The sequence below is a fragment of the Scyliorhinus canicula genome, chromosome 2, assembly GCF_902713615.1.
Source record: "Scyliorhinus canicula chromosome 2, sScyCan1.1, whole genome shotgun sequence".
Taxonomy (NCBI): Eukaryota; Metazoa; Chordata; class Chondrichthyes; order Carcharhiniformes; family Scyliorhinidae; genus Scyliorhinus; species Scyliorhinus canicula.
This window is the reverse complement of record NC_052147.1, coordinates 151,356,962-151,378,779: the sequence shown is the minus strand read 5'-3', so window position 1 is coordinate 151,378,779 and position 21,818 is coordinate 151,356,962. Positions and strand designations below refer to the sequence as shown.

The following is a 21,818-nucleotide window of genomic DNA, read 5'->3' as shown; positions in this document are numbered from 1 at the left end:
ACTCTTTTTTTAAAAAATGTATTTTATTAAACTTGTATCAAAGCAGGGTACAGCAAGTATACACCCTGGGAAACATAGTTACCAACAATCAACTATACAGTCCGCAGATTTTTTCCCTTTTTACCCCCCCCCCCCCATCACCCAGCCCCTTGCGACGAATAACTCCTCAAACACGGTCACAACATCCCCCACCTTTTCTCAAACTCCCCTGCTGAGCCCCTTAACTCATACTTTATCTTCTCTAACCGTAGGAAGTCGTACAGGTCACCCAACCATGCTGCTACCCCCGCGGTGATGCCAACCGCCACTCCAGCAAAATTCACAGCCGTGCAATCAGAGAGGTAAAGGCCACAACATCAGCATTCCTCCTCTCCATGAGCTTCGGCTTATCTGAAACCCCAAATATCGCCACCTTCCCCTCCATTATCTTGGCTAAGACCACGAACACTCCCACCCAGAATCTTCCCAATTTTACGCAACCCCAAAACATGTGCACGTGATTCACTGGCCCCTGCCCACTCATCTGCTACCCCCTGAAAGAACCCACTCATTCTCACCCGATTCATATGCACCATGTGCAACCTGATTTGACTCTCAATTCATCCTACTTCCTCCTCCATCATTCTGGTCTTCTAAATTCTTTGATCTCATTGGTCAAGGATGTTGACAGTGGTCCTCTTGTTCTCCATAGTTTCAGATTCTCCATTGTCTGTTTCACTTATTCGGCTTATAGTTCCAGAATAAAACTATGTTAAACTGAATGGATGAGGAAAATAACCACACGCTTTGACATGGATAGTCAAGGCCAATAGACGTACTCATCTGGGACTGGAATCAAGGCATATTGGTTGAATAGTGCAGAAATATATTAAATCCAAACTATTAACTTTGAATGGAGCATGCGACATGCAATTAAACCACTCATGGAACTGGTTCCATTCCTCAGCACCATAAAAAACGAATTTGCATATCAATGTTATTTGCTAAATCCCACATTTGTCTTATGAGTCAATAAGACAATCTCTTAAAAATAGTGTAGGATAACCAAAGTTCAAATTAATGCTGTTCAATTCAGTTATGTTTCTTTACTTGCTAAAAGTGATGCACACAGTGCCACCACAGCATTTTTACATGTGTTGCATTTTTTTCATTACACGTATGGCTGAAGCTGAAACAACAAAGTAATCTTGTCTTTTAAAGTGATTATTGAACCTGTAGTCTTCTGGGAGTATGTGGGGGTTGCAGTTGGTGATATAGAGTTAACAGATTAAAATTATATAATCAAATTCCTATAATGCACTGAAAGATGAGAAACTGCAAAAATCCATCCACCTCACACAATTACCTTAATTTCAAAACCAATTTTTCCAGTTATAACTTTGCAAATACCCAAAGCAGAAACTCATATCACTGAAATGTACAACACAAGATCTGGGTTGGTGCACTGCAACTTTACCTATGTTAATAAGTCCTGAAAGTAATGGAACTTTCCATTTTACAATGCAACGGTTGTGCACACTATTGATGTTCAACAATAACTTTTTTGGGTTTAGGTTTTCTAAAAATCACAAAGAAATGAACGCAATTACTAATTTTTGCATGCCCTGCAATACATTCATTGACAGATTAAATAGTTTTAATACAAAACGTGATTTGAATGCGAGGGAAGTCCGATTCATTGTAATAGTACAGATACAAGGTTAGATAGAGATCATTGTCTAATGAGGATTAGCAGTTTTTCAAAATCATACTGCTCCTCCTCCCAGGACCAAAGTCAATACTGCAGCTCTTCAAGAGAGCTCTCATTACTCTATGAATAAGTATCAGTGTGGCATGGCAAATTCCTCTCTACACCGTGTGCAACTGTATATAGAATTCAGGACAATCTGATCCTAGCAACTTGCTCGAAGAAAAAAACCTTGCATTTATTTAGCATCTTTTACAATCCCAGAATAGCCCGAACTACTCTTATAGCCAATTAAAACTTTTTGAGGGTTAGTCACCATTGTAATATAGGAAAATGTGGCTGCCACTTTGCACACAGTGAGTTCCTATCAGCAGTAGTTAAATGACCAGATAAAGGACTATTTTTCAGTAAGTGGCAAAGGAAATGTTCTCACGTTTCACATTGATAGATGCCTACAGATTTTATTTTGCAAGCTTCTGAGCGAAGACTCGCTTTCATTGGGTTTCTAATCCAGAGTGATACCCTCAACAGGGGAGCTGTGACATCTGAGTAGGGCAAGAAACAGCAAGACTAATAACCAAATTGAAGAATCCCATTGAGACACGCAGAGCCGAAGAAACCAGGAAGCACAAATTAGATTTGAATGAGGTGCAAAAATCAAAACACAAACTGAGAAAGAAAGCTGTTGAGAGATAGAAGAGAAAGAAAAAGTTACTTTGCCTCATTTTAAAATTCTCCAATAATTAAAATCTAAACAAATGAAATTGCACACTTTAAAAAGTTAATTTTTAGATGCCTGGCAGTAATTATCATAGCATACTCTGAATGCACCAGTTCCACTTCTTCTGACTAGTTTGATCAGTAACAAGTGGGTGATAGAGCAAGTTCACACTGTTACAATAATTTTAGTGCAGAGGGCTGGGACAGTGTTGCCTGTGGAAGAGCGGGGGCAACTGTGACAGCAACGTGGGGATTTCTACATTTAAGTGTGTATGCATGAATGCCAGAAACTGCTGTCCCATTTACTCCACAATAAATGACCAACATTAGTTTCACCGCTAGCATCAACACAAAATCCAGATTAATCTGATTTTAGTGATGTTGGTTAGGGGATAAATATTGGCTTTGCATCCAACCAGAAGAACAGAATATCTCATCTGATAAACTGTCCCTCTGATATGCAGCACCCCCTCAGTGCTACATTGGTTATGTCAGCCTAAGTCTCCAGAGTAGGATTGAGCCCACAACCTCCTGGCTCAGTGGCATGAGACTACTGAAACATGGCTAATACCTTAAGAGGTCACAACACTGATATTCAAAGCAACGGAATGACTTATAAACCCCACCCCCGGCAACAATCCAAGGAACACAAAATGCTCTATGTAGCTCTTCTTGGGGCTAAGTATAATAAATAACATTAATCTTTGGACCAGCAGCACTGCTAATCATCCAGATAACACCTGAATTTACAAACTGGGCCAAGTCAGCCAGCAATGTCCAGGAGAACTATAGTGCCCCAAAAGATATCTTTTATAGCATGTACATTATCAAAAATACAATCACTCTTGCGGGAGTTACTGCATTTTGTTAAACTAAAGGATCCAAGTTAACAGACCACCTGTTAAAAAAATCATTAAATGATAAAACAGCTGCCATTCAGCCCATCGTGTATGTGACAGCTTTTTTCAAAGATCTGTCCAATTAGTCCTACTTCCCTGATCTTTCCGCATTGCTCTGTAACTTTCTCTCCCTTCAAGAATTCATCCAATTCCCTTTCAAAAGTTAGCATCGAGTGAAAGTCCTCCTGAAGTCAGTTCCTACCCTTGGCTACATTTCCAATGTTCTTGTCAACTGTTTAATGTATGAGCCACATACCCAAGCCATGGTCATGATCATATCGAAGGTCTAAAACCTATCCCTGGGGCACATCATTGTAAACTTCCTTCCAGTCTGAAAATTTTATACACGGGCTTTAAAGAGTGTGGACCAGAGCAGATTACCATGCACACGAAGAGATGTGAAGATTCTACATTGCAAGATCAGGTAACAAATGTGTATTCTACTGAAAACATTAATTTTTCACAATTTACACAAAACTCTTAGAAACCATGGGTGATAATTCCTCTTTTGTGCTTCCCAAGTGCACATCAGAACACCACCAAGCATATAATCATACATTTTAATGGACAAAACATCAAGAGCCATGAGTTGCATAATTTCCTGGTCCATTTCTGGCCATGTGCCAGGAGTGTAACTGAATTTGTTGAATGTTCTTTCCACAAGCCCCTAAATTAGGAGGAACTGTTGAGCTACTTATCACAAACCAAATCAAATTCAAAAAAACATCAGCCAGAACCGTAACCAAAGGATAATTGAGAGCAACACAAGAAATTATTATACCTATTGTAATAGCACCTATCACACATCTGTAACTGCATCAGACATTCGGAGAAGAAATGAAACCTGACAAGAACATTTAATGAGGAAATATGAGAGCACTCATTTCACTATATCTTTTTAATGAAATGCTGTTAGATTTTAGTATAGTCACAGGCTCAGGGTCATTCTTCCTCAATGTGCCAAAATGTCACATTTTTCAGTTCAACTTCTTCCTACGAAAGCAGTCTCTAACACCTCACCAATACATTTTTGTTTTTCATTCATTCATCTTGAAAATCTTAGTTAAAAAACAAACTGAAATCAGCTTCCGTGTAGATTTAACAAAACATGTATTGGATTCCAATGAAGTTAAGGAATGGTTTTCAGCCTGGTCTGATTTGTACAAACATATCCAAACCTTCAGAAGGCTCCATGCTTTTTACATGAACACTAATATTAGGGGTTGCTTAGCGGAGAGCATTATTCTACCCATTGATATGGGAAAAAAGTCAATGTTAAATTTATTGTCAGCTAGTGAATAAATTGTATCTTACCAAACAAGGTTAGGGAGGTTCTTCTACAAAGATGGAAAAATAAATAAGCAGATTCTGAAGAACATTGCTACCAGCCCCCTCATATATGTAGACTTGCATGTTGCCCCGAGCAAGGGCACAACATTCACCTTGGGGCCTACACTGCATGGTCATAATAACCCCTATGACTAATTATTCTAGAAGGGCGTGAAAATGCATTATACTCAGTCCAGGGTCCTAGGATGGGAATTGAACAAATGGCAAGAGTTGTAGCCCCTCAGGGTGTAGGACACATACGGTTAATCAATACCATTAAATTTGTTCATTCACCTTCATCTTCCAAATGAGCATAAGGGTCAAAAAATACAAATTGTACTACTGTATAGAGGAATATGAAGTAAAGTTTATCACAAAGCTCACTACATTGAAAGCTCTAAATTAGAGCTAGAATTTAAAACCACTTGGAAGGTTGCCATGCACGATATAGGAGGTTTGGCTTGTGACCACAGTCCCACATCAGATGGATATGCGAACCAGAAATTTGAATCGCATTAAAACAAATTGCATCACTTCAACTCCAAAATAAAGGAATATTACCCTGCAGCATTCAACACCAGCGGAAGTGTCAAGGTTAAGATTTTATCATCAGCAAGAATGGCACTGATTGCAGACCCTTTCAATTTATCGACCTGTGCTTATTTTGTCAATTAATAAGCTTCAAAATAGGTCTCACATTGAAGACACTTAGCAGGAATGGACATACTTTTGTAACTGTACTTTTAAATTGTGCAAAATCCCATAAACATGGAATCGTAAATGATTGGATGAGGTAAATTGTTACAAATTTTAATCTGCTAGATTCCTTTTGGGTTCAAAGGAGTCAGTCACTGCCTTAAATTATCTAATCTCAATCCTATACTTTTTCTTTTTTTTTAATAAATTTAGATTAGCCAATTATTTTTTCCAATTAAGCGTGGTCAATCCACCTACTCTGCACATTTTTGGGTTGTGGGGGCGAAACCCACGCAGACACAGGGAGAACGTGCAAACTCCACACGGACAGTGACCCAGAGCCAGGATCGAACCTGGGACCTCAGTGCCGTGAGGCGGTTGTGCTAACCATTAGGCCACCGTGCTGCCCTCTCAATCCTATACTTAACTCCCCTGCACATATTTACCACATTTGAACAAAAGTTGCCTTTCACACTTTTAATCTTTCAAGGTTTCCAAGACTGACCAAGTTAACTTGGTGAGGCATAGCTGGATACAAATCATTGCACAGCCTTTTTCATTGAACATACAAAGCCAGATCATAAACAGATGCAAATTTGTTCAATCGGTAGTTTATTTTCATGCAATGATGTAAAATAAGCACACAGTACTGCCTCACAGTCTGATGTTTGTTAATTGTTTTTTCAGCATTTCACTGAGTCTGCCCACTTGGTTGCTCTCAGCCTTCCCTTCCCCTTTGTTGTCTATCTGAAAAGGAATGATTTTCCAATACAATAAGTATGAGGTGTTCTTCAATTAGCTTCACAATCTACCAGGTTTGTTCTTGGTGGAGAACCATTTAGCATAATCACTAACACTTCTCTAGGTACCTTGTTCACAAAATTAAAAGCCATTAAAAACCCAACAATGACAGTAACTTCTTTCCAATTCTTTTCTGTCGGAAAAGAAAACGGAAAAAAATACTTATTTAAAAAATGACAGTCATAATGAACAGGCAGAGCATTAGAGTTTTTTGTATCTTTTCCACATGCCCAAAAATCAACCAAGCAGTAGACTTCAGAAAATACTTTGTTACTGGACCACTTTTTAAAAAACATAATTGAAAAAAAAATTAGAATACCCAATTAAGGGGCAATTGAGAGTGGTCAATCCACCTACCATGCACAGCTTTAGATTGTAGGGACGAAAACCATGCAAACACGGGGAGAATGTGCAAACTCCACACGGACAATGATCCAGAGCCGGGATTGAATCTAGGACCTCGGCGCCGTGAGGCTGGAGTGCTAACCACTGCACAACCGTGCTGCCCTCGCCACAGGACCATTCTAGATGTCAATTCATTGTCTTCTCTACCTGATCATGGACCTCACGTCTCACACAACTTGATTAAGTCTCTGGAATGGAGCTTGCACCCACAACCTCCTGATCTAAAAGCAGTGCGATCGCTGAGCCAAGAATATCATACAAATATCATACTTTGAGAAAAGTAAAAGCCAATCACATTCTAGAATTCAAGACAGGAATTCTGGTATCCCATGTGTTTTTTTTAAACATAACAGTGAATTAATACCCTTGTTAGCAGTATGGCTTACAGAACACTTGATATTTTTTAAAAAGGAAAATCGCAGATTCAAACAGCAAATCTTGATAAAGCAAATATCAACTTGGTCAAATATCTGCTTTTTAATTGTTTAATTTACAAAGTTGTACATTTCAAGTTGTTAGTTCCACTTACCTTGGATTGTTTATTTTTAAAACCGATTTGGGGAGAGATGCAGTCGCTGTTTTCTGTCACCAGTTGATATTAGTGTTTCCTAATGTTGTCTGCAACAGATGAACATCAGAAAATATTACAGAATTCTAGCAAGATTGGGAAAGTGAAAAGATTTAATTCAGCTAGTGAATAAATTAGGAAGCTGCTTAAGGCAGCCAAGAGAATTTCAAATAGGGGAGAAAAATGGAAATAAGGATCTCAATTGGTATATCTTGGTATTACTGGCAGAATGAGCCATGGTCTCTCTGCTGCACTTTTCTTCTGATCCCAAAGGTAAATATTCTAATGCCTGAAACGAGGTGCAACACCAGGCAAACACCTGGTCCAATTATTTGTAAACTGCAGTCAATTTTAAGCGTGGATCCCATACCCCAAATGCCATGAATTCATATGATTAGGATTCTGCCCCAAAAAGGGCAAGTTAATTTCAGGGCTGTTGCAAGATTTCATCTTTCACCGTAAGTGAACGGACATGTACTAAATCACAATTATGGTATTCGATTCTAGATTAGAGTTCAAGATAAAGTGGAGCTCTCAAAATTCATGACCGCATAATCAAAAAGGAATGCCTTCATGCAAGATTCAAAATTGAATCCAACTGCAATGAACACAGTATTTAACTTCTTCATAATTCAATCAGATAGATGTTGCACGGTATTGCTATTTCACATGATTTCCTTTCAAAGAAAGTTTGCAGGGAGTTTGAATTTTTGGGGAAAATTAGTAAAGTATAAGATTAAGATTGCACTGGTTTACACTGGAGTGACTTGACTTCCAAAATCCACACAACAGAATAAGTTACAACGCTCAAACAATTAGAGGAGCTCAAATGGTTAAGTAAGGCAGCTCATCACATGGACTTGAAAAGAGAATACTCCTGGAACCTAACTTCTGTTCAGCAATTACTACCTGTCTCGTGGAAAACTAAATACACAATATTAACTTAAGATCCATTGAAACAACCATTTCTCAGCTGCGTAGAAAAAAAACGAGTTTCCTCCCTAAAGCCTTCTCTCCATTAAGATATGCTTGGACCAAAGCTTCCGGTCATCTGTCATATGTGGCTTGGTGTCAAATTTAATTTGGACTTACGCTGCGAACTACCCTAGGCTTTGTACTACATTAATGCTACTATTATTCTGGTTATGGTTGGCATCCTCGTCCACAAATTAAGACATAATTAATCTAATTCAAGTCATATTCTCCTGTCACCGTCACACACAAATTCAATTTAGAGTCAATGACATCATGCTACAAGAATTGGAATTCCAGGTGCGATAGTAATGTTGGTAAAATTTCACTGTAACCCACAAATAATTCAAGAATAAATTTAATTTGAGAGAAAACAAATTCTAATGAGTTATTCCGATGACGCGTTGCTCATGAAACAAAGACCATGACTATTTAACTACTAATTGGGTTTAAAGCGCAAAAGTCCTTCCTATTTCCGTTGTTCCCATTTTCTTTTTAAAACACTTTTGGTCCATGGAATGTGCCTTTAAGCAGCAGACTCAAGCAGAAGCAGCCTGATGGTCAAGACATTGTGTTCCTAGGTTTTTGAAGTGGAGAGGATAAACAAGCATGTCAGCGCCATGTGAATCTTAGGAACCAGCCTTGAGGAAGTCAGTTAGATTGGCTGCCTGGCAACTTGTGGGTTGGCCAGGGTCAGGGTTCTGCCTGAAAATAGTCATTGATTGGTTCCCATGTGATGCTTTTTGAGAGTTGGGCATCAGTGTTTAGACCTTCGATGTGAAAGAGGCAGTCTCTCTCTCTTGGCTGCTGAAGTAAAGAACTGCTTTATAGTTCTAAAACCAGTGAATGTCTAGCACATCTTTGCTGTAAATTTAAAATAATCCTGAATCTACAGAGAAAGTAGACAACCTTGCGAAAGAAAACTCTCAAACCTAGAAGTACCAAAACGCAAGCTTGAACTCCAGAAAGACATTAATCGGAAGCCATCCAAGTGCAAAGATTCTTTATTCTTTTATATTTGTCAATATTTTCTTTACCTCTCAATCACCCTTTCTCCTCTGTTGTTTGCGCGCTTGAGAGTGTGGAGAGTGGTGGGGGAGTTTGGGAAAGGAGTGTTAGGTAGTCAGTTACATTTTTCTGTCAGTTTAATTATAATACTCTATATAATAAAAGGTACTGGTGTTAAAGTTACAAACCTGGTGCCTGCAGTTTATTGGGCTCAGCCAAGGACCTCAGGATATTTTAAAATAACATCTAATTTCACTTGTGTCGTGACTCTGGATCAAGTAGCAATGAATTTGACCTACCACTGGCCACGGGTGTCATCACAAAAGAAAGGATACGGTGATCATGGCCTTCAAGGGCTATAAGTACGTTTTTTTTCCTGTTCCAATCTGCTCATGCAAATTCAACAGCAAGTGCAAAGCCAACTTTAAACTCGCCATGTGTCTCATTTGTTTTTTAAAAAATAATTTTTATTAAGGTTTTCACAAAATATAAACAACAAAACAATATTAACAACACAACCATGGTAAAAACCCAAGAACACCCAGCCAACTACAAAAGATACTACTAGAACACAAAAAAAAGCAAGCAACAAAAAGGAAAGAGATAACACCCGCCACATCCAACAAACCCATGTACACAATTCTCCCTCCCACCGAATAGGCCTTATGCACGTGGGAGAAAAACAAGTATTCCCTGGCCCTTGGCCTCGCAAACCTCCAGGGATCCACCCCTCCCATCTGATCCATAAACCCCCTCAACACCTTAGCCGTCGCCGGCTTCCTACCCGTCCGGGACCTGGATCGATCCAGGGGAATCCAGCACCGTATTGAAGTCCCCCCCACCCCCCCATGATCAGGCCCCCCGCCTCCAGATCCAACTTGCGCCGCATAAACCCCGCATCATCCCAGTTTGGGGCGTAAACATTCACCTACTGCTTACCACTCACCATCACATACCTCCCACCACTGTCAGCCACCACATTTAACACCTCAAACGACACCCTCTTTCCCACCAGGATCGCCACCCCCCGATTCTTCTCATCCAGCCCTGAATGAAATACTTGGCCCACCCACCCCTTCCTCAGTCGAACCTGGTCCGCCACCTTCAGGTGCGTTTCTTGGAGCATGGCCACATCCGCCTTCAGCCCTTTCAAGTGTGTAAACACCCGGGCCCGCTTGACCGGCCCGTTCAGCTCCCTCACATTCCAGGTCATCACCCTGCACCCCTCCCCTGCCGACTAGCCATAACCCCTCCCCTGCCCGCCACTGGCCAGCGCCCCCCGCTCGGCCTGTTCCCCACAGCGGCAACTCTTTCCCCCCCCCCCCCCCCCCCCCCTCAAGCATACTCCAGCTCCTTCCTGGCCATTTCAGCGGCAACCCAGTACCCCCCCCCCCCAGACTAGGACCCCCCCTAGCCGCCACCACCACCACCACCACCCCCTCCATTGCACTCCCGTGAGCCAGCTAACTTCTGCTGACCCCGGCAACTCCCGCCACACCTCTGACCCCTCCCCACGTGGGGCTACTCCTCTTCCTCCGTGCCCATCAGCAGTCTCTCCCCCCTCCCCCTCCCAACTCTTGCGCGGGAAAATAACAACCAGCAAAGTCCCGCGCTTCTCAGCCCCGACCCTGCTCCCATCACCCCGCAGCACGGGAAACCAGAGGAAAGCCCGCGCTTTCGCCCTGCCCTACCCCGCAACCTCTAGGGCAACTCCCATTGCCGGTCTCCACCACCAGCTCCCCGCACTCCCAGTTTACCTTCCTGCCCGAACCCGTCCACCAGACCCATACAAAAAGACATAAAGACATCACCCCACCCACCCTAAAGCCAACACACATCCTGCATGAAACAGAGAACACCCCCCTCCAAAGAAAAAATTAGACAGTTGCATTTACATACAAACCCCCATCCCTGACCCTCAGTTTGCGTCCAATTTCTCGGCCTGCACAAAGGCCGACACCTCCTCCGGGGACTCAAAATAATGGTGACGGTCCTTGTAGGTGACCCACAGACGCGCCGGCTGCAACATGCCAAACTTCACACACTGTCTGTGGAGAACCGCCTTCGTCCGGTTGTACCCTGCCCTCCGCTTAGCCACCTCCGCACTTCAGTATTGGAAGATCCGCACCACCGTGTTCTCCCACTTGCTGCTCCGCTCCTTCTTGCCCCACCGAAGCACGCACTCCCGGTCAACGAACCGGTGGAACCGCACCAGCACCGCCCGCGGCGGCTCATTCGGCTTGGGCCTCCTGGCCAGTATTCTGTGGGCCCCCTCCAGCTCCAGGGGCCCCTGGAAGGACCCAGCTCCCATCAGCGAGTTCAGCAAAACGACCACATAGGCCGCCAGGTCTGACCCCTCCAGCCCTTCAGTGAGGCCCAGGATCCATAAATCTGTCCGCCGCGACCGGTTGTCCAGCTCCTTGAACCGCTCCTGACACTTTTTATGGAGCGCCTCGTGCATCTCCACCTTCCCCGCAAGGGCCGCAGCCTCATCCTCCATTTCGGAGGCCTGCTGCTGCAGCTCCCGGATTGCAGCCCCCTGGGCTGTCTGAGTCTCCATCAGCTTACCGGTGGTAGCCTTCAGCGACTCCAGCAACTCCACCGTAAGCTCCTGGACGCAGCGCCGAAGAGTCTCCTGCTGCTCCTGCGCCCACTGCCTCCACTCAGAGGGCTCTGCCGGCCGCCATTTTGTTTCCCTTCCCCCGCTTTTCCAGGGGCGCTGAAACCGCTTTTCTGCTCACCCCACTCCTGGTCCGGACCATAGAACCCTGGGGATCTACTGCAGACCCCTTCCCATGTCGAGAATCGTCAAAAAAGCTCAGTTGGGGCCCTGAAAAGAGTCCCAAAGTCCGTTTCTAGCGGGAGCTGCCGAACGTGCGGCTTTGCTCCACATAGCCGCAACCGGAAGTCCAAGTCTCTCATTTGTAAGAAGCTTTCTTAAAGATCTTGCTTGTGATTGTTCAGCTTTTTAAAAATTAATTGACGGATGTGGGCATTGCTGGATAGGCTAGCATTTATTGCCCATCCCTAGTAGCCCTTCAGAAGGTGCTGGTGAGTTGGCTTCTTGAACCACTACAGTCCTTCAGGTGTAGGTACACCCAATATGCTGTTAGGCCTGGAATTCCAGGATTTTGCCCCAGCAACAATGAAGGAACGGAGATATTGCAACCCGAACAGGCGCTGGAATGTGGCAACTAGGGGCTTTTCACAGCAACTTCATTTAAAGCCTACTCATGACAATAAGTGATTTTTCATTTCATTTTCATTTCATATAGTTCCAAGTCGGGTGGCGAGTAAGGTCTCTGCTGCTCTTTTGTCCTTCTAGATGGTAGTGGTGGTGGGTTTGGAAGGTGCTGTCAAAGGAACCTTGGTGGGTTATTACAGTGCATCTTGCAGATGGTACACACGGCAGCCACTGTTCGCCGGTGGTGGAGGGTTTGAATGTTTATTGAAGGGGGAGCAATCAAGCGGGCTGTTTTGTCCTGGATGGTGTTGAGCTTCTTGAGTGTTGTTGGAGCTGCACTCATCCAGGCAAGTGGAGAGTATTCCATTACACTCCTGGCTTGTGCCTTTTAGATGGTTAACAGGCTTTTTGGGGGGTTCAGGAGGTGAGTTACTCGCCGTCGGCTTCTTCCTAGTCTCTGACCTGCATTCGTAGTCACAGTATTAATATGGATAGTCCAGTTCAGTTTCTAGTCAACGGTAACCCCCAGAATGTTGGATTGTGGGGGATTCAGCAATGGTAATGCTACTGAATGTCACGAGGCGATGGTTCGGTCCTCTCTTGTAGGAGGTGGTCATTGCCTTACACTGTGTGGCGCGAATGTAACTTGCCACTTGTCAGCCCAAGCCTGGATATTGTCCAGGTCTTACTGCATTTGGACACAGACCGCTTCATTATCTGAGGAGTTGCGAATGGTGAACATTCATCCACAAACATCCCCACTTCTGACCTTATAATTGAAGGCAGGTTAGTGTAAAGATTGGCATTCATTACGGACTTTCATTAGGGACAGATGTTCCCACTGTTTTCTTTTAAAAAGAAAAACAGAAAGTTGCTAAAATCATGCATTGTAATGCTTCAGTATTGTGGCTGTAGTGTTCTTGTCGGATGGCCTGATTTATATTACAAGAACACTTGTAGCTAAAGTTATAAACTATTTATTAACATTAACTGTGGGTCAACTATATGCCAACAGATGAACAACAGTATGAACATGCACAAACAACCTCTCTCCCAGCTCCCTAATCAGTCTGGGGGTGGGGTCACCTGATTGACATTCACTTATATACTAATGAACTTCTAGTGGTCAGTCGGTGAATTACAACACAACCATGATATCCCTACAGTGGCCAGACATCATGAACGAACGGAGAGAAAAAAAAACTTACCCACCCAATGCAAAACTATTTTAGTTGATTAGTGACACAACGGCAGCAATATCTGCAGACCACTAAGTCAGACATAAAATTCCATGGTGCAAATCAGAAGTATACCAAGATTACGGTTTAACATTTCTGATACAGGTGAAATGGCATCTCCTCCAACCTTTTGCACCATACATTATATATATTGCGATTTAACATCTAACAGATAAATATGCTTCTGTCCTGTAGATGAGGAGAACTAATGGAACATTCTACCTTGTGCTGCATTAAGTGACCAGCTCATTCTAATACTTGTACTGTGGCCTTCTAGCTAAAACCAATATTCAACAAAAGCAAACAGCTCAATAAGTTAATAATGGCCATCTTCCCCCACCCCCAAAAACTGTCTCCATCAGCTTTTGTGTGCAATATAATCTGCTGTTGCCATCAGCAAAATATTATGGAATATTTTCAGTGCCTAGAGTACTAGACAAAGGAAACGAAGGGCTTAATATATTTTGGAATGTGAAGCACATTAAAAATCTCCAGACTATTTCAGCGACCGACAAAAAATAGACAAAAGCATGTAAGTTAGTTACCAAAAAATTAACTATTAATTTCAATGATCGGATTTAAGACATTCTATGACATTTGTGGAGTTGACATTGCAAGTATATTTCAGTGGGAAGGGAGACATAGAATCCCGACAGTGCAAAAGGAGACCATTCGGCCCATAAAGTCTGCACTGACCCTCCGAAAGAGAACCCTACCTAGGCCCTGTACCCCACCTAACCTTGTGGACACCAAAGGCAATTTAGCATGGTCAATCCACCTAACCTGCACATTTTTAGACCGTGGGAGGAAACCAGAGCACTCCGAGGACACCCACACAGACACGGGGAGAATGTGCAAACTCCACACACAGTCACCAGAGGTCGGAATCGAACCTGGGACCCTGGCGTTGTGAGGCATATTAAGTGGGATACAGTAGTCCCCCGTTATACCGCGCTGCGCAATATACCGCGGGGGGGCTTATGGACCCCAACTGTCAATTGTGTCAATTTCAGCGGCCAGCTCACTTTGATCCGGAGAGGGAAGCTGCTCTCTCACTGAAACAATCAGCCGGCCACTGAAATTGACACTGCCCGCTGCTCTCTCCCTCCAATCCAACTTTTAAGTTTTAATGTTTCTGATTGGAGGGAGAGAGCAGCGGGCAGTGTCAATTTCAGCGGTCGGCTGATTGTTTCAGTGAGAGCAGCTGCTTCCCTCTCCGGATCAAAGTGAGCCGGCCGCTGAAATTGACACTGCCGGCTGCTCTCTCCCTCCAATCAGTACCCCAGCAGCCACAGCCTGTAGCCCAGCAGCCACAGCCTGTAGCCCAGCAGCCACAGCCTGTAGCCCAGCAGCCACAGCCTGTAGCCCAGCAGCCACAGCCCGTAGCCCAGCAGCCACAGCCTGTAGCCCAGCAGCCACAGCCTGTAGCCCAGCAGCCACAGCCTGTAGCCCCAGCCAGCCTGTAGCCCAGCAGCCACAGCCTGTAGCCCAGCAGCCACAAGCCTGTAGCCCAGCAGCCACAGCCTGTAGCCCAGCAGCCACAGCCTGTAGCCCAGCAGCCACAGCCTGTAGCCCAGCAGCCACAGCCTGTAGCCCAGCAGCCACAGCCTGTAGCCCAGCAGCCACAGCCTGTAGCCCAGCAGCCACAGCCTGTAGCCCAGCAGCCACAGCCTGTAGCCCAGCAGCCACAGCCTGTAGCCCAGCAGCCACAGCCTGTAGCCCAGCAGCCACAGCCTGTAGCCCAGCAGCCACAGCCTGTAGCCCAGCAGCCACAGCCTGTAGCCCAGCAGCCACAGCCTGTAGCCCAGCAGCCACAGCCTGTAGCCCAGCAGCCACAGCCTGTAGCCCAGGCAGCCACAGCCTGTAGCCCAGCAGCCACAGCCTGTAGCCCAGCAGCCACAGCCTGTAGCCCAGCAGCCACAGCCTGTAGCCCAGCAGCCACAGCCTGTAGCCCAGCAGCCACAGCCTGTAGCCCAGCAGCCACAGCCTGTAGCCCAGCAGCCACAGCCTGTAGCCAGCAGCCACAGCCTGTAGCCCAGCAGCCACAGCCTGTAGCCCAGCAGCCACAGCCTGTAGCCCAGCAGCCACAGCCTGTAGCCCAGCAGCCACAGCCTGTAGCCCAGCAGCCACAGCCTGTAGCCCAGCAGCCACAGCCTGTAGCCCAGCAGCCACAGCCTGTAGCCCAGCAGCCACAGCCTGTAGCCCAGCAGCCACAGCCTGTAGCCCAGCAGCCACAGCCTGTAGCCCAGCAGCCACAGCCTGTAGCCCAGCAGCCACAGCCTGTAGCCCAGCAGCCACAGCCTGTAGCCCAGCAGCCACAGCCTGTAGCCCAGCAGCCACAGCCTGTAGCCCAGCAGCCACAGCCTGTAGCCCAGCAGCCACAGCCTGTACCCCAGCTACAGAGGGGAGGGGCGATGTGAGACCATGCTGGTCTTGCAGAGGCCCGTATGACCTCCTCCTGTGTTCTCTGCTCTCTCCCTCCAATCAGCCGGCAGTGTCAATTTCAGCGGCCGGCTCACTTTGATCCGGAGAGGGAAGCTGCTCTTTCACTGAAACAATCAGCCGGCCGCTGAAATTGACACTGCCGGCTGCTCTCTCCCTCCAATCAGAAACATTAAAACTAAAAGTTGGATTGGAGGGAGAGAGCAGTGGACAGTGTCAATTCAGCGGGCCGCTGATTGCTTCAGTGAGAGAGCAGCTTCCCTCTCCGGATCAAAGTGAGCCGGCCGCTGAAATTGACACTGTTTTAATTAGATCCACGATGGGGGTTTTAAATTTATTTAAAAATCTATGCTAGCGCTTCCCATTGTGAGTCTACAGGGGTCTGACCTCTCCCCCCACCCCCCGTAGACTCACAATGGGAAGCGCTAGCATAGATTTTTAAATAAATTTAAAAACCCCATCGTGGATATCCGCGGCTCGGTTGCAACGCGGGTGGCTGTCTTGGACCCCAACACCCGCGTTATAAAGGGGGACTACTGTATTTATGGTGCATTTGGGAATTCAAGGAAGGTGGTGTTTATTTTACTGCCAATACTTGTAGTGGAAGCTTAAGGCAGCAAATGTTTCACATTTTTGTCTGCTATTTAGTTCAAGTTCTTTTTCTCTCTTCACTAATTAAATACAAGATATAAACTGTCACTGTTGGTACAGAATGAGAATATTGCTGAAGAGAGAGACATGCTGCCAAAGCTTTTTACCTCGCACTCATCAGGCCAAATGCAAGAATGCAAAATTTCAACCAATCACATTTGGAAAATTGACACTGAATAGCCACGCCTATAGGATCCCCAAGATGCAGGGTAATTCAAAAAGGCACACGGCTTGAACATATCCGATTTTGCAGGTCCCTGCGTATGAATGTGTGTTTCTTCTAGCAAGCATGAATGAGCCACGTTAATAGTTTGACCGATTTTTAATTGGTTCTTGGTACAGCTATTAGTGAATTCCAATCATTCAGCAAATGGTGCCCAATCAGAGAATCAACAGATGTTGTGTTTCGTATCTTGCCAGTGCCTGCTGGTCAAGACCAGCCTGGACTTTGCCCCATCAAGAACAGACAAAAGAACATACTGTTTGATCCAATCAACCGATTTGGTTGTGATTCCACAATTAGGATTGTTCAGCATGGGCTGCTATTAGTTATACTGTCAATTTGAAATAATCAGTCAAGCTCATTAGGCTTGCACCCCAAAACTCGATACTTACCAAAAATAAGACAGCTTAGTTGGGGTACTGCTTTGCAGATTTGTATAAGGGTTGAGATATCTGGGCCTTCCATTTATTTCTGGCAAGTTTGTCCCTTCAAATCCAACCATGCTTTGGTTGCAAACACCCTGTTCAACACAGGCATCTCAGGTCAGAACTCTCTTGGTTCTATTAGTATTTAAATGGGCGGCATGGTAACACAGTGGTTAGCACAGTTGCTTCACAGCTCCAGGGTCCTAGGTTTGATTCCCGTCTTGGGTCACTGTGCAGAGTCTGCACTTCTCCCTGTTTCTGCGTGGGTTTCCTCTGGGTGCTCTGGTTTCCTCCCACAGTCCAAAGATATGCAGTGTCCAAAAATGTTAGGTGGGGTTACTAAGATAGGATGGAAGTGTGGGTTTAAGTGGGGTGCTCTTTCCAGGGGCCGGTGCAGACTCAATTGGCCGAATGGCCTCCTTCTGCACTGTAAATTCTACAATTCTAATCTGATATGCCTTTCAGTTTCCCACCTCTTCATTTCGTCGAAATTTAACGTTCTCATTCTATGCCAGAACCTGAACCACTCATTCCTTCTTACAGCTTTAGTTTTAAAATACTTGATACTATATATTCACTACGCCACGATTGATATGCTTATCCTTGATAAAACCCGGGTTGTGTGTCACTTGGGTTTTCCAAAAAAAAAATGTTTTTTGTTCAAAAACAAATTAGAGATATCTGCATGGGTCTCGCCCTCACAACCCAATGATAGGTGGATTGGACACGCCAAATTGTTCCTTAATTGGAAAAATTAATAAATGAATTAGACATATGCAGTGGGTGCTGTAGCATTGAATTCAATGTGTAAAAGAGAAGGACCTGCGTACAACAGAGTTGCATCAGCTGCTCCTTTTAAACAACCATTGTTTCACCATAAAAACAACAGGATGAATCTTAGCTAATTTACTATCCAGCTTATACTTTGTCCTTCAAAGATGGTGCTATTATTGGGAACCAGGCTGACAATCTGAATAAATTAATTCAAATAATTTAACCACTACTCTTTCCCAATTCGACTTGGCACCCTCGTCGATGTAAGGAACTCAAACAAGCTTATAATTTGTATATTGTGTATTGCATATGAAAGATGTACTATATAGATGTTCAGGGGTATATAGGTGCTCAGAGGTATATGGTAACTTGGGACCAACAAATAGAAATATTACTTGATGCCTATTTTGTTTGGATACTGAACACAACTAGTACGTGCTTATCGAAAAGGTAACTTCAAAGAAAACACAAACTTTTAAAAATGGGACTTTAGAAATTGCTTTGGTGCTGGTGAAAAGTAAAAATTAACGTTAAGATTTTCAGTTATGCATCAAGTAGCTCCATGATAACTGGCTGTATCTGACCTAATGCTTAACCCACAAGGATAGCCAAACACATTCCTAGTCAGGAAAAGTGTGTCAAAATAGGTTAGATTTGATTTTGAGTCCAGTAAAATACCTGAGCGTTTTTCCATATGCCTCGCTACTCTACTGACAATGCATCTCATGCTATTCCACTCCCCCCAACCCTGACAATACCAAACTTCTTTTTTGTCTCTGATTTTAGGTTTGTTATATCTCTTTTAAAGTGAATTGGAATTGTCAACTGTTTCCATTTTGTAACATGGAATTCAATCCATCCTAATACCGAAACAAAAGCACAACATCCATTCATGTTAATAGGCAAACTACTGCAGGTGCTGGGAGCCAAACAAGCACACGGGATACTGGAAAGTCTCAGCAGGTCTGGCACCATCTGTAAGGAGAGAAAGTGTTAACTTTGCTTTCTCTTTACAGATGCTGCCAAGCCGGTTGTGTTTTACCAACATATTCTGTCCTTGATCCATTCATGTCATCCGTGTACATTGTTTCTAAACAGAAGAAAGGCTCACTGGGATGTGTAGCTTCCCTTTGCAGTTTACTGTCAATATGGGGCAGTTTCTTGGTTTGGATGGATTCTTACCTGGCACTCTTGTTGATAGGGAGGGAGGCAGGCAACAATTTCGTGCAGAATTGAAGTATCAGCCAAACCTTCAAAAAGAAAGAATATATTTTGAAATCCAGTAGCAAGCGAAATGCCACAAATTGTACATTTAAACTCATCCATTTAAACTCACCTCAACTCTAATAGAAATAATTTGATCACCATTCTAAGTAGTTAGCATGCCTGCTGCTTTGTGCAAATGTAAGGTGTAATCTATTAAGCTTATTTATATGGTGTTATTGGCAGATTTTCAACACACTATGGTGGTACCAATTACTACTACTACCATTTGCACTGATGGAGATGTCAAATTTGAAATTCTTCAGCCAGTTGGCAGGCTCCTGGTATGGGGCAGCGCGAGCACCACTGAAGCACAGGTCAGACCACTTGTTGATTATACGCACTATGGTTTACAGTTCGCCACAGTTGCACAAGGGTGACTTACTGTCAACAACAAAGAGGTTGTTGTGGCAGGGTCAGACTCTAGTGCAAATCCTGTTCAATTTAACCCATTTGCCGCTTGGGAGCTCCAAGTCTGGGATTTCTGACATGGGACTATCAACTAAGTGCTGATTCTGAGCTGTGTTGGTGGTGTTGTGCCACAGGCCCTTCTGCAGATCAGAACTGCCGAGCTTGAGCCGGTTGGTCCAGATTGGCTGCCTTGAGATGATGCATTTGCTGGGTGTGTAATGGCAGTTCTGATTTTGTGCACTCTTCCTAGCAATCGTACTGTGCTAGCTGCACACAACATATTTATGGTGGCACAGTGTTGCAGAGCACAGGTAGCTAATTTGTATTTGTTGACCAGATTACTCCTCGGAGATGTGGTTAGCACTGTTGCTTCAGAGCACCAGGGTCCAAGGATAGATTCCCGGCTTGGGTCACCGTCTGTGTGGAGTCTGCACGTTCTTCCTGTGTCTGCGTGGGTTTTCTCTGGGTGCTCTGGTTTCCTCCCACAAGTCCCAAAAGACGTGCTGTTAGGGGAATTGGACATTCTGAATTCTCCCTCAGTGTACCCAACAGGCGCCAGAATGTGGCGACTAGGATTTTCACAGTAACTTCATTGCAGTATTAATTACTTGTGACAATAAAGATTATAAAAATAATTTTTTTTTTTTTTTTTAAATGGGACTACATTTGTACTCTGTCTTTCCAACTCAGCCTCCGTTTTGTAGGGTTTCTCATTTCTTTTCCAATCGTTTCAGCTCGAGTCACATTCACCAGCAGCCTTTTTCCTTTCAAAGTCCCCCAGAAATGGGTACGGCACACTCTACAAACCCCCTCTCACTCGGGTCACGACAGTCCTGATGGCACAGAATCTCAAGATTTTAAATAGTTTTCTGAGTTCGGTCAACAGACAACAACAATGGGTCTTGTTCAATACATAACCCTTTGCCAATCCTGTCTTCCACCCTCTTCTTTACAACTATATAACATTATTTAAATTATAAAATATTAAAACATGTTGCTGTGCAGAGAGACCTGGGTGTGCTAGTGCATGAGTCGCAAAAAGTTGGTTTACAGGTGCAACAGGTGATTAAGAAGGCAAATGGTAATTTTGTCCTTCATTGCTAGAGGGATGGAGTTTAAGACTAGGGAGGTTATGCTGCAATTGTATAAGGTGTTAATGAGGCCACACATGGAGTATTGTGTTCAGTTTTGGTCTCCTTACCTGAGAAAGGACATACTGGCGCTGGAGGGTGTGCAGAGGAGATTCACTAGGTTAATCCCAGATCTGAAGAGGTTGGATTACGAGGAGAGGTCGAGTAGAATGGGACTGTACTCGTTGGAATTTAGAAGGATGAGGGGGGGATCTTATAGAAACATATAAAATTATGAAGGGAATTGATAGGATAGATGCAGACAGGTTATTTCCACTGGCGACTGTAAGCAGAACTAGGGGGACATAGCCTTAAAATAAGGGAAAGTAAATTTAGGACTGAGTTTAAGAGGAACTTCTTCACCCAAAGGGTTGTGAATCTATGGAATTCCTTACCCAGTGAAGCAGTTGAGGCTCCTTCATTAAATGTTTTTAAGATAAAGATAGATAGTTTTTTGAAGAATAAAGGGATTCAGGGCTATGGTGTTGGTGCCAGAAAGTGGAGCTGAGTCCACAAAAGATCAGCCATGATCTCATTGAATGGCGGAGCAGGCTCGAGGGGCCAGATGGCCTGCTCCTGCTCCTAGTTCTTATGTCTCTGCTCTATTCTCACATACTGACTTCAATATCAGGATCTGTGTGAAGGTTGACAAATAGAAAACTTTGAGTCAGAGAACTTTTCTTATTTCTTCATTGGCAATTCAGAACACAGAATTTGCGTAAACAGAAAACACTGGCTGACCCAACCCCATTGTAATTAGCTTTCCGTTTACCCTTTGCCCATCACAGGTCACATGGATATTTCTTGGAACCTAATTTGTCACAACCAGAAACCCAATTTTTCAGAATGCTCCTCAGCCACTTTGGTCTTAAATAATATTCATGCTTCCCAGAGTACATGGGTAATCAAAAGTTAAAGAATAGACAATCCCACAGCAGAGGAAATCTTCAGTCCTCCTTTAACCATTAGGGACATAGCAGTGCAATCAGGAT

General features: G+C 44.1%; 1 protein-coding gene across 34 annotated transcripts in view; it reads right to left on the bottom strand.

Annotated features, from left to right (window-relative positions):
* The window catches only part of pcbp3 (poly(rC) binding protein 3), a 251,594-nt gene that overhangs the window by 109,378 nt on the left and 120,398 nt on the right, over positions 1-21,818 (bottom strand). For all 34 annotated transcript variants that reach the window (XR_005459230.1, XM_038787803.1, XM_038787774.1 and 31 more), the window contains 2 exons: positions 19,205-19,272; positions 7,067-7,155 (listed from right to left, as the gene is read on the bottom strand). The gene's annotated coding sequence lies outside the window, so the exon portion shown is untranslated. The remainder of the gene's footprint in view (positions 1-7,066; positions 7,156-19,204; positions 19,273-21,818) is intronic.